The sequence below is a fragment of the Phyllobates terribilis genome, unplaced genomic scaffold (genome assembly GCF_046119375.1).
Source record: "Phyllobates terribilis strain yellow unplaced genomic scaffold, ASM4611937v1 Scaffold_411__1_contigs__length_1673714, whole genome shotgun sequence".
Lineage (NCBI taxonomy): Eukaryota > Metazoa > Chordata > Amphibia > Anura > Dendrobatidae > Phyllobates > Phyllobates terribilis.
In genome coordinates, this window is record NW_027363171.1 from 438,635 (window position 1) to 454,890 (window position 16,256).

General features: G+C 41.2%; 1 pseudogene; it reads left to right on the forward strand.

Annotated features, from left to right (window-relative positions):
• Nucleotides 1-1,239: 1,239 nt before the first annotated feature.
• LOC141225685 (uncharacterized) lies at nucleotides 1,240-2,771 on the forward strand (annotated as a pseudogene).
• The last annotated feature ends 13,485 nt before the right edge of the window (nucleotides 2,772-16,256 follow it).

The window sequence follows — 16,256 nt, forward strand, 5'->3', positions numbered from 1 at the left end:
ACCATGGTTGTACGGCGGCTCAATCGACTCCGTGACCAGGAAGGGTCCGAGCAGAGGGACCAGGTGTTACTCTGGGGACGACCTTGTATGGGAGCTGGTGACTCCCACGGTACAGATAGTAGGGAGTATTGCAGATGGGAGCAGCAGGCAGGCTGACGAGTGATCCAGGTAGATGGACTGGCAGACAAGGCAGGTGACAAGCAGGAACCTCCAGGTAGGTACGGCAGATAACAAGCAGAAACCTCCAGGTAGGCTGTCAGGTAGGCACGGCAAGTGCTGGCAGGAGTCTCTAGGTAGGCTGTCAGGTAGGCACGGCAAGTGCTGGCAGGAGTCTCTAGGTAGGCTGTCAGGTGGTCACGGCAAGTGACGGCGGAGGCCTGCAGGTAACAGGCAGGTGACAGGCAGGTGCTTCCAGGTAAGCGGGCTGGCAGGCACGGCAGGTAACAGGCAGGTGCTTCCAGGTAAGCGGGCTGGCAGGTAACAGGCAGGTGCTTCCAGGTAAGCGGGCTGGCAGGCACGGCAGGTAACAGGCAGGTGCTTCCAGGTAAGTGGGCTGGCAGAGCCCATAGACAGACTGGCGGACTGAAGGGAAGACAGCCTGTCGGGCTGGAGAGTAGTCAGGCTGGTGGACAGGACTGGGAGTCAGGCTAGCGGGCAGGACTAGTAGTCAGGCTTGCAGCGGGACCTTAGGGCTGAAGCAGAGGTAAGAACACTGTGCAACAACTATTGCTCAGGCACCTCCATTTTTATATATGGGAGGACCTCCGGCTATTGGCCGGGAACTCCTTAGGACAGCGCGCGCGGCCCCTTTAAGAGAGAGGGAGCGCGCGCCCTAAGCACAGTGCCCGGGAAGCAGCGCGCGCCAGCAGCATCAGGAAGAGGAGCGCTGGAGGACGCCGGGCGGGGAGCGCAGGGAGCGAGGAGGTGAGAGGGACGGCGTCTCTGCCTGGCAGGGGGCAGAGACGCCGATGCTACACTCACTATAGTAATGCCAAATACATGGAGGCTAAATGTGGTTTTGGCGCACTGCAAGGCTCAGTAGCGGAGGGGAGATTTGATTTTAGGAGAGCGGAGATTGCTGGATCGGTTTATTGATGAGTAGAAGCTTTTATTGGTATAATTTTCACCTACATAACCTTTTTTGATGGCTTCTTATTCCATATTTTGGAGGCTGAATGAACAAACAGTTGAACACTATGCTCCACTGGTTTATTCTATGAGGTTTTCAATTAGACTGTGAACTGTCATTCTGTCAATAACTTGTCATTTCTACAGACATTTTAAGTAGAAATGTTCAAAAATATAAATTCAAGGATATTTTATTCAAAATTAATAATTGTTTTTTTCTTGGTAGATGACTATACCAGGAGATTAGAGGGACAGGAGATTTTTAAATCGGATGATCTTGAGATCCCACAGGATACAATTGAAGTGAATGCCATTACTCCAGATATGCCATCATCCCTTCACAGCAAAGATCTGTCATCTGATCCTTTGAAACAGGTTCTGTCTTCTGATTCATTACTGACTACTAAGGAATGTCAAAATAAAAAAATAAGCATTAAAAAACGAACTGCTCATAAAGGAAAGAAGTCATTTTCACTTTCAGAAAATGGAAATAGTTTTACCCTCGAAAAGTCTATTCTTAAACATCAAAAAATTCACACAGTGGACAATAGATTTTTTTGTTCCAAATGTGGGAGATGTTTTAACAAGAAATCAGATTTTGTGAAGCACCAGAGACTTCACATAGGGGAGAAGCCTTTTTCATGTTCAGAATGTGAAAAATGTTTTAACCAGAAAGCGCATCTTAATAGCCACCAGAGAACCCACACAGGGTTGAAGTCCTTTTCCTGCTCAGAATGTGGGAAATGTTTTAACCAGAAATCAGATTTGATTAAGCACCAGAGAACTCACACAGGGGAGAAGCCTTTTTCATGTTCAGAATGTGGAAAATGTTTTAATCATAAAATGATTCTTGATAACCACAAGAGAACTCACACAGGGGAGAAGCCTTTTTCATGTTCAGAATGTGAGAAATGTTTTAACCAGAAATCAGATTTGATTAATCGCCTTTTTCATGTTCAGAATGTGGAAAATGTTTTAATCGTAAAATGATTCTTGATAAACACAAGAGAACCCACACAGGGGAGAAGCCCTTTTCATGTTCAGAATGTGGGAAATGTTTTAACCAGAAATCAGATTTGATTAATCACCAGAGAACTCACACAGGGGAGAAGCCTTTTTCATGTTCAGAATGTGGAAAATGTTTTAATCGTAAAATGATTCTTGATAACCACAAGAGAACACACACAGGGGAGAAGCCTTTTTCATGTTCAGAATGTGAAAAATGTTTTAATTGTAAAATGATTCTTGATAACCACAAGAGAACTCACACAGGGGAAAAGCCTTTTTCATGTTCAGAATGTGGGAAATGTTTTAACCAGAAAGCGCATCTTAATAACCACCAGAGAACCCACACAGGGGAGAAGCCTTTTTCATGTTCAGAATGTGGGAAATGTTTTAATTGTAAAGTGATTCTTGATAACCACCAGAGAACCCACACAGGGGAGAAGCCCTTTTCATGTTCAGAATGTGGGAAATGTTTTAACCAGAAATCAGCTTTGGTTAAGCACCAGAGAACCCACACAGGGGAGAAGCCTTTTTCATGTTCAGAATGTGGGAAATGTTTTAACCAGAAAGCGCATCTTAATAACCACCAGAGAATTCACACAAGTGAGAAGCCTTTTTCCTATTCTTTTTTTTTTTAAGACATTTTTATTGAGATTTTTTCATTAGTTTTTTTGTTACAAAACAATAAACCAGTACATACAATAATAAAATAACATACCATAGGGATCACATACATGCATCTCTCCTATATATACTTTCAGCTTGCCCATTACCGTCTGATAACTTGCAGTTACTATATCTTACAATTAACATTCTACATTCTTGAAATCTTTTATATAACCATAATATTGTAATAAACATTATAATCCTATACACATATAGGTGTGCTATATTATCCATACCACATGTTAAGGAATTCCAATACACATTACAATGAAACATTAGACCTCGCCAATACCCCCCTCCCCCATAAGTCATTGTCTCTCCAACAATAACCCCCTTGATGGCATTCCAGGTGTATCCAACCATAAGCCCTATATTTTCTCTAATTTATTCATTCAGTTTTGTTTTTTACATACCCCTTTTTCTAATGTGATAATGTTATTTATCCTATTTTTGAGTTCACTCATTTCTGGAGGTGAGGGGTTAATCCATTTGGATGCAATATGTTTCCTAGCTTGAAATAAAATATGTGAAATCCCTATTGAAATTGGGTCAAATTCCATATCATCTTCTAATATACCTAATAGGCATTCTTTGGGGTCTGGTTGAATATCTATTTTATATACCCTCTTTATAATAGACAGAACTCCTTTCCAGTATTTACCTGACTCCCGGCATTCCCATAGCGGATGTAATAGGCCCGCAGCATCCATGTTACATCTTGGACGTTCAGCAGCAGTCCGGTATCCTATGTTACATAGGAATCTAGGCGTCTTATATTTCCTATGTATTAATATGATCTGGGAAATCTCTGCGCCTCATGTAAAGATAATTGGGGAACCAGTTCTAATACCGCTCCCCATTGATCCTCAGAAATTGGACCTTTATCTCCATCCATTTTTGTCTAGCTGGAGAAGGAAATATTTTTAAATAATTATCAAGAAGGACTCAGTAAATATCAGAAATACGACCCTTAGTATTTCCCTTCTCTAAAAGCAAATTAACAAAAGTATTATTTTCTACCCAAAAGAGCGTCCATCTTGATTGTGCATTAAATGAATGCCGAAACTGTAGAGATTTATAGAATTGTTTATTTGTCAACCCAAATTCCCCCTTTAATTGATCAAAGGACTTAAGTATCCCTTCAGATAATATGTTTTATATCGTATATATGTTTTATATCGTATATATTCCTTTATCCTCCCAACTCTGAAATCCCTCTAATTTATAGACCTCTGCATATTTATTATTAAACCATACAGGTGTAGATTCATTGCAGTCTCCTGTTTCCATTATATCTTTACCCCTATCCCAGACCTTGTAGAGTAGAGCAAGTGTAGGGTATAGTGATTTCTTGTGTGCGAGGTCATTCAGTTCCACTATATGAATAGGAATATTCCACGGTGTTCCTGAGGTAATTAACCGCTTAATACTATTTGGGTTTGCAGCGCTATGCCTCCCACCCAAATGTTGCAATTGCGCTGCCATATAATACAGTGGGGCAAGAAAGTATTTAGTCATCCACCAATTGTGCAGGTTCTCCCACTTAAAAAGATGAGAGAGTCCTGTAATTGACATCATAGGTCGACCTCAGCTATGAGAGACAAAATGAGAAAACAAATCCTGAAAATCACATTGTCTGATTTGGAAAGAATTTTTTTTTCATATTTTGGTGGAAAATAAGTATTTGGTCAATTACAAAAGTTCATCTCAATACTTTGTTATATATCCTTTGTTGGCAATGCCAGAGGTCAAATGTTTTCTGTAAGTCTTCACAAGGTTGGCACACACTGTTGCTGGCATGTAGGCCCATTCCTCCATGCAGATCTCCTCTAGAGCAGTGATGTTTTGGGGCTGTCGCTGGGCAACACAGACTTTCAACTCCCTCCAAAGGTTTTTTATAGTGTTTAGATCTGGAGACACTAGACAATTCCAGGACCTTGAAATGCTTCTTACGAAGCCACTCCTTCATTGCCCTGGCGGTGTGCTTTGGATCATTGTCATGCTGAAAGACCCAGTCAAGTTTCATCTTCAATGCCCTTGCTGATGGAAGGAGGTTTGCACTCAAAATTTCACGATACATGAGCCCATTCATTCTTTCATGTACACGGATCAGTCGTCCTGGTCCCTTGGCAGAGACACAGCCCCAAAGCATGATGTTGCCACCCCCATGCTTCATAGTAGGTATGGTGTTCTTTGGATGCAACTCAGCATTCTTTCTCCTTCAAACACGCCGAGTTGTGTTTCTACCAAACAGTTCTACTTTGGTTTCATCTGACCATATGACATTCTCCCGATACTCCTCTGGATCATCCAAATGCTCTTTAGCAAACTTCAGATGGGCCCGGACATGTAATAGCTTAAGCAGAAGGACACGTCTGGCACTGCAGGATCTGAGTCCCTGGCGGCGTAGTGTGTTACTGATGGTAGCCTGTGTAACGTTGGTCCCAGCTCTCTGCAGGTCATTCACTAGGTCCCCCTGTGTGGTTCTGGGATTTTTGCTCACCTTTCTTGAGATCATTTTGACCCAACGGGGTGAAATCTTGTGTGGAGTCCCAGATCGATGGAGATTATCAGTGGTCTTGTACGTCTTCCATTTTCTAATTATTGCTCCCACAGTTGATTTCTTCACATCAAGCTGCTTGCCTATTGAAGATTCAGTCTTCCCAGTCTGGTGCAGGGCTACAATTTTGTTTCTGGTGTCCTTCGACAGCTCTTTGGTCTTCACCATAGTGGAGTTTGGAGTGTGACTGTTTGAGGTTGCGGACAGGTGTTTTTTATACTGATAACAAGTTCAAACAGGTGCCAGTACTACAGGTAATGAGTGGAGGACAGAGGAGCCTCTTGAAGAAGTTACAGGTCTGTGAGAGCCAGAAATCTTGCTTGTTTGTAACTGACCAAATACTTATATTCCACCAAAATTTGAAAAACAATTCTTTCCAAATCAGACAATGTGATTTTCAGGATTTCTTTTCTCATTTTGTCTCTCATAGTTGAGGTCTAACTATGATGTCAATTACAGACCTCTCTCATCTTTTTAAGTGGGAGAACTTGCACAATTGGTGGCGGACTAAATACTTTTTTTCCCCACTGTATATTAGTGCATTAGGAATCGCCAAAACACCAGATTCCTTGTCACTTTGTAGATATTCACATTTTATCCTAGCCGATTTCTTTTTCCATATAAGAGAACGAAACTTCCTATGAATTTTTTGAAAATGGGAATTATGGATCCAAATAGGGGCATTATGCAGAATGTATAAGAGTTGGGGCATCAATATCATTTTTAATAAGTTCCCTCTTCCTACAGCTGATAATGGTAATCTCCACCACATATCTATCTTCTTTTTATACTCCTCCAGAAGAAGATATAGATTCAGTACAATGTAATCCTGAGATCTTATCATTATACTTATACTCGATATTAGAATTTCTCAACCGTTTGTATTCGTGTATGTTCTAATATGCTGGAATTAGGGATATCATCAAATGGTAGAATAACCGACTTATCCCAATTAATGGACAGGCCTGACCATTCACCAAACTCTCCAATAATGTTCAGAATAGGATCAATAGACTTCTGGATATCACCTACTGTACATATATAACTGTTTGTGTATTATACAATCACTGTATTTTATGTAGTGTGGGCACCCGCTTCTGCAGTGCCACCATGTAACCAATTGCTGGTGAAATAAAGGTTTTTGACCAAACTCATGTTTGGTGTTTCTGATTATTCCCAAATGGTCTGCCATTCATATCCTAGTATAGATATGTCACCATCTTATTGGTACTAGACAATTGTCTGATACGTAGATACTTTCCTTTGTTTTGATATATATTATTCGCTTCGTTCAATTTTTATTTTTGTTGTGTTAACCCCTTCACCCCCGAATGTGGTTTGCACGTTAATGAGAAGGCCAATTTTTACAATTCTGACCACTGTCACTTTATGAAGTAATTACTCTGGAACGCTTCAACGGATCTCACTGATTCTGAGTTTTTTGTGACATATTGTACTTCATGATAGTGGTAAAATTTCTTCGATGTGACTTGCGTTACTTTGTGAAAAAATCAGAAATTTGGCGAAATTTGAATTTTCATGCCCTTAAATCAGAGATTAGTTAATAAATAACAATTCCCACATAAAACACACGTCACCCCTATAGGCAATACTAAGGGGTATAATGGAGTCTAGACACAATGAAATTTAAAAAATTACAGTTTTTATTAAGTCATATATTAAAAGAAAAAAGTTTTTTTCCATAGAACAAAACAATGATTAAAAAGTTAATCAGGAACATTTTCAGCTGTCCAGGATTATGTATATGGGACTCAATCCAAAGGCTCTTGTAGGATTGAGGGTAGGGTTAAGATATTTATTCCCTCAATGAATATATAGATATCAGCAATCCAGCTTTTATTGCTTACTGGCCAGAGGGTATAAAGTACAAATGCCCTATAAAGTGTCAGTGCCAGCAGCATGGGCATGTTACCCTAATAGATATACAGATATCAACAATCCAGTTTTTTGATACATGATGACCAGAGTGTATAAAGTGCAAATGTCCTATAAAGTGTCAGTGCCAGCAGCATGGGCTTATTGCCCCAATATAGCTATATCAAAGGGACATTCAGATAATAATATTGTGCTGAGACCCAACCACTATATCCCCAGTTGTCATAATGTCAATTACTTACAGCCAGAGGAGAGAGAAAGTGACCCAGTGATCCTGGTGCTGCTCCCCAACGACGGCATTTCACCATGCTTCTTCCAGGGGGCGTTAACCACTGTAGCTTAACTGGCTCCTTAAATAGAGCCCGTGCCCTATCAAATCGCACTGATATGTACATGTGACGCTCGGTGTATTGGGCGCATGAACGCCGTCTGGCATCTCGTAACTACTGAAGAGACTTCCGGTTCCGGCTCTTGGAATGCAAGCGTGGAACGCTTCGCCCTCCTAGGTGCGCCTGACCAGAAGTCCACGAGCGCCGCCGGCTGCGCATGCGCACCCACCGAGCGTGACACAGGAGATGGAGAATGAGCGATGCACCCAGTAGCGGAGTACAAAAGAGGCGGGGCTAGTAAGGTCAGAAAACGAAACAGTCTTCATCCTATTCCCAATGAAAGGGAAGAGATTGGTGTCTACCCTATTTTCTCTTCTGTTTTCAGTCCATATGTTTATGTATATAAATATATATATGTGTATATATGTCTTTTAGCTACAGCAATGTAACCTATGATTAAGAACCCCTGTTTGGTTGGAAACGCGTAAGGTCTGCCTTACATATGGCGCTTTTTTAATGGAACTAATAAAATGGACGTTTTAACTTCACATCTCTTGTGATGGATACGGAGAAGGTGCTGGAGTTTACTTCTAGTATGTGATACTGTGCGGGCACCATATTGCTGCAGGCAATTTTGTTTTTCCTCCAACAATATGGCACCGCCGGCCGCGCTTGCGCAATGGCATCTATCGGCAAATGAGAGACGCTATTGCGCTTGCGTAGGCGCCATTTTCATGCATATAAATGTCAGACTTGGATATACCCAATTGCATATGCATTATTTAAAATAGGGGGCAGGTCACTGAACGCACAGTGACCTATCAGAAAGCAGACAAATGAATACACAAGCAGATCACCAAGATAAAGCCCCTCCCCAAATGCCCGCCCCAGAGCATGAGCATATCATTATCTCAGAAATGAATATAAAGATTAACCCCTTAAGCCCCGCGGGTGGTTTGCACGTTAATGACCGGGCCAATTTTTACAATTCTGACCACTGTCACTTTATGAGGTAATTACTCTGGAACGCTTCAACGGATCCCCCTGATTCTGAGATTGTTTTTTCGTGACATATTGTACTTCATGATTGTGGAAAAATTTCTTCGATATCACTTGCGTTTATTTGTGAAAAAAACGGAAATTTGGCGAAAATTTTGAAAATTTTGCGATTTTCAAAATTTGAATTTTTAAGCCCTGAAATCAGAGCGATATGTCACACAAAAGAGTTAATAAATAACATTTCCCACATGTCTACTTTACATCAGCACAATTTTGGAACCAAAATTTTTTTTTGTTAGGGAGCTATAAGGGTTAAAAGTTGACCAGCGATTTCTCATTTTTCCAACAAAATTTACAAAACCATTTTTTTAGGGACCACATCACATTTGAAGTCACTTTGAGAGGTCTTTATGACAGAAAATACCCAAAAGTGACACCATTCTAAAAACTGCACCCCTCAAGGTGCTCAAAACCACATTCAAGAACTTTATTAACCCTTCAGGTGCTTCACAAGAATTTTTTGAATGTGGAAGAAAAAAATGAACATTTAACTTTTTTCACAAAAATGTTACTTTAGACCCAATTTTTTTTATTTTCACAGGGGTAACAAGAAAAAATGGACCCCAAAATTTGTTGTGCAATTTCCCCTGGGCACGCAGATACCCAATATTTGGGGAAGAAACACTGTTTGGGCGCACGGCAGGGCTCGGAAGGGAAGGAGCGCCATTTGACTTTTTGATTGTAAAATTTGCTTGAATAATTAGCGGACACCATGTTCTGTTTGGAGAGCCCCTGTGTGCCCAAACTTTGGAGCTCCCCCACAAGTGACCCCATTTTGGAAACTAGACCCCCCAAGGCACCTTTCTAGATGCATAGTGAGCACTTGGAACCCCCAGGTGCTTCACAAATTGATTCGTAAAAATGAAAAAGTGAAAAAAAAAACACTTTTTCATTTTTACAAATCAATTTGTGAAGCACCTAGGGGTTCCAAGTGCTCACTATGCATCTAGATAGGTGCCTTGGGGGGTCTAGTTTCCAAAATGGGGTCACTTGTGCGGGAGCTCCAATGTTTGGGCACACAGGGACTCTCTAAATGCAACATGGTATCCGCTAACAAATTAAATGGAAAATCGGCTCAAATTGTTAGCGGACACCACATTGCGTTTGGAGAGCCCCTCTGTGCCCAAACTTTGGAGCTCCCCCACAAGTGACCCCATTTTGGAAACTAGACCCCCCAAGGCACCTTTCTAGATGCATAGTGAGCACTTGGAACCCCCAGGTGCTTCACAAATTGATTTGTAAAAATGAAAAAGTGAAAAAAAAAACACTTTTTCATTTTTACGAATCAATTTGTGAAGCACCTAGGGGTTCCAAGTGCTCACTATGCATCTAGATAGGTGCCTTGGGGGGTCTAGTTTCCAAAATGGGGTCACTTGTGCGGGAGCTCCAATGTTTGGGCACACAGGGACTCTCTAAATGCAACATGGTATCCGCTAACAAATTAAATGGAAAATCGGCTCAAATTGTTAGCGGACACCACATTGCGTTTGGAGAGCCCCTCTGTGCCCAAACTTTGGAGCTCCCCCACAAGTGACCCCATTTTGGAAACTAGACCCCCCAAGGCACCTTTCTAGATGCATAGTGAGCACTTGGAACCCCCAGGTGCTTCACAAATTGATTTGTAAAAATGAAAAAGTGAAAAAAAAAACACTTTTTCATTTTTACGAATCAATTTGTGAAGCACCTAGGGGTTCCAAGTGCTCACTATGCATCTAGATAGGTGCCTTGGGGGGTCTAGTTTCCAAAATGGGGTCACTTGTGGGGGAGCTCCAATGTTTGGGCACACAGGGACAATTTGAGCCGACAATTTGTTAGCGGATATCATGTTGCATTTGGAGAGTCCCTGTGTGCCCAAACATTGGAGCTCCCCCACAAGTGACCCCATTTTGGAAACTATACCCCTCAAGGATTTTATTAAGGTGTATAGTGAACATTTTGAACCCAGAGGTACGGCACAGAATTTGTTTACATTAGGTCATCATATTGAATAAGTTGTCATTATTCTTGAGCGCAAGTGCTCGCTACTTGAGTTTGCATCGGGTACTCAGGTATGCACCATGTACAGCGTGTGCTTGAGTGACATGCTCGAGTCCCTGCTCCGCATGTTTCACGGTTATTAGGCACCCAAAAAAAAACATGCGGGGATCACTCGTGCATGGCAGGCAATCCCCGTAAAGTTTTTTGGCCGCGAAGCATATGGGGCAGAGACTCGAGCATGTCACTCAAATACCCACGATACTCAATGCATACCAGAGCACCCGATGCAAACTCAAGTAGCGAGCACTTGCTCTCAACACTAGTCACCATATCGTCATCTTTTTTTCTTACTTTTGAAAAAAATCCCAACCCCAGCCCTATCCCTAGCACAACCCTAGCCCTAGCACAACCCTAGCCCCAGCACAACCCTAGCCCCAAACCCAGCCCTAACCCTAGCCCAATCCTAACCCAAGAGTTTATTTTTGACGCCGTTCCTTGTGCGGTATAAGTGATTAGACGACTTTATTCTTCGGGTCGGTGTGATTACAGCAATGCCAGAATCATATGGGGTTTTTATGACTGACAGCTGTCACACACTAAAAGACGCATTTTTTGTAAAATCTAGTTTTTGCATCGCCATATTTTGAGAGCTATAATTTTTCCAGATTTTGGCAGACAGTCATGTGACGGCTCGTTTTTTGCGGGATGACTTGACGTTGTTATTGGTGCCATTTTCAGGCACGTGACATTTTTTGATCGCTTTCTATTCCGATTTTTGGGAGGCAGAATAAACAAAAACCAACAATTCAGGAATTGTTTTTTTTTTTTTTTTTTTAATTCTGTTCCGCGTGTGGTAAAATTGATGAGGGAGCTTTATTCTTCGGGTCAGTACGTTTACAGCGGTACCACATTTGTATAATTTTTCTATGTTTTGGCGCTTATACACAATAAAAGCTATTTTATAGAAAAAAATATTTTTTAGCATCGCTTTATTCTGAGAGCTGAAACTTTTTTATTTTTCGGCTGATGGAGCTGTATGGCGGCTTGTTTTTTGTGGGACGACATGACGTTTTCAGCGGTATCATTTTTATTTATATGCGTCTTTTTGATCGCGTGTTATTCCACTTTTTGTTTGGCGGTATGGTGATAAAGCATTGTTTTTTGCTGCGTTTTTTTTTTTTTTTTTTTTACCGTGTTCACTGAAGGGGTTAACTAGTGGGACAGTTTTATAGGTCAGGCTGTTCCGGACGCGGCGATACCAAATATGTGTACTTTTATTGTTTTTTTTTTATTTTTTTTATAATAATATTTATTGATGGGTACATTATATTTTTATTTTTGGTGTATTATTTTTTTTATTTTTTTATAATATTTTTGCACATTTTTTTTTTTTTTCCACTTTCAGACAGTTTGTACACCTTATTACTTTGTCCCACTCTGGGACTTTCACTTTTTTTTTTCTGATCGCCTGCATGGCATAGGAATGGAGCACCATCCCTATGCCATGCAGGCTGTCAGAAGTGCACAGTGTTAAGATTGCTTGGAGATGCACTGCGCATGTCCAAGCAATTTCCTGCTCTCTGGTGACCCGGATGTTGTCATGACGACATCGGGTCGTCATGGCAACACCCAGGAAGCCGCTGCAGTCTGCGCTGGAAGCCGGAAGAGGAGGTGAGTATCGCCGATCACCTCCCCTTGCCCCCGCAATGCCGCGATCGATTTCGATCGACTTCGATCACAGCATAGCGGGGGTTAATGTGCTGGGAGCGGTGCAGGACCGCTCCCTGCACATAGTACCGGGTGTCAGCTGTGACAATCAGCTGACACCCGGCGGCGATCGCGCCCGCACAGCCTGTGTGCGTGCGCGATCGCCATGACGTACTAATACGGGTCTGGCTCTTAAGTCCCAGGGCACAGACGCGTATTAGTACGTCAAATGTTATTAAGGGGTTAAACAAGAACCACTGGATGGATTTCATCAACAAAGGTGTCATGTCAATCAGTGTAATGTCGCCCACCTGACAGTGTATGTACTTTAGTTTGCACAATCCTGCGCTTTAAGTGAGGCAGCCACACATAGAACTAATCATATATAAATACAGACGTATAAACCTGCTGCCAATCTATTGTGAGTATATGTGATCTCATATTAGCTCTGGAGCGATGATAAACCCTTATGTACAATATGTGACTCCATATTATTGTACATTAGCTTAAATAATTTCAATTTCAGCTAAATAAAATGCCAAATTTGGTATTGATTTATTATTTCTAATACATGCTACATCAATTTGATTGAAATACTCAGTGACTGTGTGTAGAAGCATAAGGAGGAGCACAATTACGATAATATAGTACATTTTTATATATTTTCAGGTTTTTTTGTGTTTTATAAGAATTCTTAGTGACGACATTTACTCACTATATGGCATCAAAATACACAAGACCGGTAATCTAACAATAGACCGCAATGCATACAGAACAGAGGTTTATACAATGATTCAAAATCAGCGAGATAAGAAAAACCTATTAGAAGAACATGTGTGGAAGCCGCACGCTAACAATCGCTGGGTATCTAAGGTGGAGACAAGCTGGCGTGTCAGCCATATGCTGCGGAAGGAGAACAGATCATTCGGGGGGAGACAGACTTTACAGTAAACTTGCATACAGCCCCGATAAAGAACTTTTCCATAGGTGAAGACCCGAGGCCGCAGTGTCTCAAGGCAGGTGGAGAGACTAATGGAGGCTCTAATCCTGGTTATCAAGAGATGGAGAAACAGCAAATGCTGATAAGAAGTGTGAGAGGAAGAGGAGGGTGCAGATGGAGATGTAATAGAAAAGCATGGTGTCCCTTCTCAGATTTACACCATGCGGTACCCCGGTGTTTCGCTGACAGACCACCATGCCTCTCTGGTTCTCAGTATCTTCTCCGTATCACCACCTCTAAGGGGTTTATGTGTTTTATCAATTGCATAAATGATTAATGTGCCGAGATGACTTTGATGTTCCTGTATAAAATGTTTGGAGATTTGTGATATGTTTCTCTTTGCACCTTTGTTCTCGATATCATTAATATGTTCTCTGATTCCAGCCTGTAACCAGCGTTTTGTGCTGCCGACATATTGTAGATTGCCGGCCGTGCGTCCATCTTGTATATTACACTGCTCATGTTGCAATTAAGAAACGTTTTGATCTAATCGGTGTTTTTGTTACTTGAGTCAGTAACATTCTGACATTTGTGGGAGTATTTGCATGTTTTGCCGGATGTTGTTCCACACTTGAAAAAACCCTTTAAGTGTAGAAAACTAGAGGAAGCAGCTTGTGTAGTTGTCAAAAAACTAAGAGGCTCGATCCAAACATGGTGCTTTTCTGGATACTACTCTGCACCCACCTTTGATTATTTTAGCTATATCTGGGTCCTCCTTCAAAATGGATAAATTATTATAATTGATTCTTTTAATTGTGAAAACTGACTGCTGTACACTGTGTGCAGAATTATTAGGCAAATTAGTATTTTGATCACTTCGATACTTTTTATACATGTTGTCCTACTCCAAGCTGCATAGGCTTGAGAGCCAACTAACAATTAAGTAAATCTGGTGATGTGCATCTCTGTAATGAGGAGGGGTGTTGACTAATGACATCAACACCCTATATAAGGTGTGCTTAATTATTAGGCAACTTCTTTTCCTTTGGCAAAATGGGTCAGAAGAGAGATTTGACGGGCTCTGAAAAGTCCAAAATTGTGTGATGTCTTGCAGAGGGATGCAGCAGTCTTGAAATTTCCAAATTTTTGAAGCGTGATCACTGAACAATCAAGCGTTTCATGGCAAATATCCCACAGGGTCGCAAGAAGTGTGTTGGCCAAAAAAGGCGCAAAATAACTGCCCATGAATTGAGGAAGCTGCCAAGATGCCATTCGCCCCCAGTTTTGCCATATTTCAGAGCTGCAATGTTACTGGAGTATCAAAAAGCACAAGGTGTGCGATACTCAGGGACATGGACAAGGTAAGGAAGGCTGAAAAACGACCACCTTTGAACAAGAAACATAAGATAAAACGTCAAGAATGGGCCAAGAAATATTTTAAGACTGATTTTTCAAAGGTTTTATGGACTGATGAAATGAGAGTGACTCTTGATGGGCCAGATGTATGGGCCAGAGGCTGGATCAGTAAAGGGCAGAGAGCTCCACTCCGACTCAGACGCCAGCAAGGTGGAGGTGGGGTACTGGTATGGGCTGGTATCATCAAAGATGAACTTGTGGGACCTTTTCGGGTTGAGGATGGAGGGAAGCTCAACTCCCAGACCTACTGCCAGTTTCTGGAAGACAACTTCTTCAAGCAATGGTACAGGAAGAAGTTGGTATCGTTCAAGAAAAACATGATTTTCATGCAGGACAATGCTCCATCACATGCATCCAACTACTCCACAGTGTGGCTGGCCAGTAAAGGTCTAAAAGAAGAAAAAATAATGACATGGGCCCCCTTGTTCACCTGATCTGAACCCCATAGAGAACCTGTGGTCCATCATAAAATGTGAGATCTACAGGGAGGGAAAACAGTACACATCTGGGAACAGTGTCTGGGAGGCTGTGGTGGCTGCTGTACGCAATGTTGATCGAAAACAGATCAAGCAACTGACAATCTATGGATGGAGGCTGCTGAGGGTCATCATAAAGAAAGGTGGCTATACTGATCACTATTTTTTTTGGTTTTTGTTTTTGCATGTCAGAAATGTTTATTTCTAAATTTTGTGCACTGATATTGGTTTACCTGGTGAAAATAAAGAAGTGAGATGGGATTATATTTGTTTTTTATTAAGTTGCCTAATAATTCTGCACAGTAATAGTTACCTGCACAAACAGATATCCTCCTAAGGTAGCCAAATCTTAAAAAAAAACACTCCAACTTCCAAAAATATTAAGCTTTGATATTTATGAGTCTTTTGGGTTGATTGAGAACATAGTTTTTGATCAATAATAAAAATAATCCTCTAAAATACAACTTGCCTAATAATTCTGCACACAGTGTATTGCAGGACAAGTGTAGCGGGGACGTCCTTTTGATCGAATTGATTAGATTTGTGTTTGAACCGGGTTTTGTCCTCAACTATTTTTTCGGCTCTATTTAGCCTCCAATTGCTATAACCTCTCGGATTGTATATTTCTGATATTTCTTCTCTTATATAGCCACTTTCCATGCTACAATTACGTTTTGCCCGGATCATCTCCCCTACAGGTACACCTCTAGTTGTATGTTTTGGGTGATGACTCTTTGCATGCAGGATTGTATTACCTGCTATACTTTTTCTGAAAGTTGAGGTGATCATAGTTTTAGAGGGAATGCCAACCAGATTTACTTTCCAATCATTTTTATTGAATTTTATCATAATACGAACACGAACGCAAACAAGGTTCGGAAAGGGGAAAGGGAATGAGGAAGGAGGGTGAACAAGTGATTTAGCACAATTTATCCAAAACAAAACAAATTAAAGGAAAGATACAACTTACAATGACACAATGGAGGAATGTAAGTCAATTTGTGTTTTCTATAACAATAACAAAGCATAAACTCTGAAAAAGACAGAAGAAACCTCTGCAGGAAGGTTTTAAATGTGAAGAAATATATGATTTCTGT